We start from the raw sequence: 2,608 nt of genomic DNA, 5'->3' as shown, positions 1-2,608 counted from the left end.
TTTCTTACCGGAGTCTGTCTCTCTCTCGACTATCTATTTCATTTGTGCGGAGCCTCTTCAGTCTTCCCTCAATCATTTCTACCGGTGAATTCTCGTCTTGTTAGACATTCTTCATCTCTTCTTCGATGGACTCAATTCAAGTTTTTCGGTGTTGATCGCATTCTTTTCCTTGAATCAAGTGTTCTCCTTGCTCGTTTGCCTCTCGCCAGTTTATCCTTCCGGAGTGTTCAAGACATCTCAGGAGGTTCGTCTGTGTTCGAATTAATTCGAGGTTGTCACCTCATTCAAATATTTCAACTGTTCCGGTGTATCATCTATCTCTTCAACAATCCTTTCCAACGGTGTTCTCTCTTCAGTGGGCCCTAACCCACAGGTCTTTTCCTAGGATCTTACCTGACTCTTCTAATTTCCCCGGAGTTATTCTCAATTCTTTTCAAGTGTGACGTAAGAATAGATTCCATCAGTCACATGCCTTCTCCAAGATCTCGTTCAAATTCTTTTCATTGTTGGCTCAACCTCTCTGCTTTTCATTCTCCCGGAGTATCTCAGTAATTTCGTTGGTGTTTCTCGTCGTCTTTTGAAGACCGAAGAAGAGCTTTTCCTCTAAATCTTGCCCGTTCTCTCGAAGTTTCGTGGTTCTAGCTTCATATTATCCTCTCAAATTATTCCATTTGTCAGGTATTCCTTTTCTTAACCATCCGGAGTTTTTCAGGAGTTGTTTTCTTTTTTCTTTTCACCGGAGGCCATCATTTCAGCTACCGTTATCCAATTATCTCGGTGCTTCGTTCAAGTATTCTTTAATCAGCTCATGATCTCTTTGTTCTTTTGCATCTAAATCCCCTCTTGCTTATTGGTTATTCTAATTCTTCCTGGTGATTCATTCTCTTTCGTCATTCAATTTTCGAATTCTTACGGTGGTTCATTCAGATTTTTTTCCTTGATTATCATTTTAATTCATTCGTTCTTTCCAATCCTACCGGTGGTTCATGAAGATTTTCTCAAGTTTTGTGCTTTCCCTTCTTAATCCTTTTCAAGAAGAATAAGTAGTATGCAAATTCCATTGCTTGTCATCAATTTATTTTGATGAAGGATAAGCATACAATAAATCTTATTCTTATTTCAAACTAGTGAGTAATCCCTTCCTCCGGAGTTTGTTCGCGATGAATAAATTCTAGTTCCAAGTGTCTTCATCTTTTCTTTTCTCGGAGTTCGAATTTCCTCGGCCATTTCGTCAGAACCTCCATCTAAATCATCGCAAGGCTTGAATTTTTATTCTTTCATCCTTCATTCTATTTCATCATCCTTTTGTTACCGGAGTTATTCACGGTGGCTCGTCATGATTTAATTCATTGTTCAAGAGTTCATCAAGATTCTTGTCGGTGGAGTTCAAGTATCTTTTCTTCTCGTGTCTCGTAGTGCAAATAATTCTCCGTTTTCTTCTGAAGTGGAGTTTTGCATTTCTTCGTTCTTCTAAGTTATCCAATCATTTCAGGTTGCGGCTGGTTATCACCTCATAATTTCTGAGATGTTATCCATAAGTCCACGACAAGCTTATTTTTTCGTTGTTGATTTTCTCAACAACTCCAGTCAATCCTTCCTTTTAAGTTCGTTTCATTCAATTCTTTCAATTCTTTCCGGAGGTTTTGTGTCATGTCTTCGTCAAGTGTCATTCCATCTTGCGAAGTTCCTGTTCTATTCCTTCCATTTTCAACTGGAGTGCTTTCATAGTCTATCTGATTCCGTGAGCTTTCGATGCTTGTCATTCTCGTCGTTCCTCTCTTCTTCTCGAGTGCTCTCGATTCTTTTCTTCTTCTCTTGAGTTCTTGCTTCACCTCAGCCCTTTTCCCTTCCGTCTCGGTCCTAAGATTTCGGGACGAGATCTCTTGTTAGTGGAGGAGTGTTGTAACGCCCCGGATTCGATGCGCCAGGTGTCTGCCAGTTATTCGCCATCGTTGCCATGTCATTTGCTTGCGTGTTGCATTTTACCATGTCATCATATGCATTTCATTTTGCATACGTGTTCGTCTCATGCATCCGAGCCTTTTCCCCGTTGTCCGTTTTGCAATCCGGCGCTCCTATGTCCTCCGGCGTCCCCCTTTTGTCTCTTGTTGTGAGTGGGTGTTAAACGTTCTCGGAATGGACCGAGGCTTGTCAAGTGGCCTTGGTATAGCACCGGTAGACCGCCTGTCAAGTTTCGTGCCATTTGGAGTCCGTTTGATACTCCAACGGTTAACCGGGTAACCGTAAAGCCCCTCTCTCTTTGCAGCCCAACACCCCTTCCAAAGTGGCCCAAAACCCATCTAACTCCCCTCCATGCTCTCGATCGTTCGATCACGATCGCGTGGCCGAAAACCGCTCCTCATTTGGACTCTCCTAGCTCCCTCTACCTATAAAACTAGCCCCTCCCCCGAAATTCGCGGATGAATTCGCAGATGAAACCCTAGATTTTCCCTCTCCACCGCCGGACGCATCCAGCCGCAGCCGGACACGTCCGCCCTCGCCCACGCAGCCAACCAGCTCCCGCCACGTGGCCTCCGGCCTCCTCCGCCGCCGCCGCGTGTCCCCCCCAGCGCCTCCTGCCCGCGTCGCCTCCCGCGGCCCACCGGGG

This window comes from Triticum aestivum, chromosome 1B (genome assembly GCF_018294505.1).
Source record: "Triticum aestivum cultivar Chinese Spring chromosome 1B, IWGSC CS RefSeq v2.1, whole genome shotgun sequence".
Classification (NCBI taxonomy): Eukaryota; Viridiplantae; Streptophyta; class Magnoliopsida; order Poales; family Poaceae; genus Triticum; species Triticum aestivum.
This window is presented reverse-complemented; position numbering follows the sequence as displayed.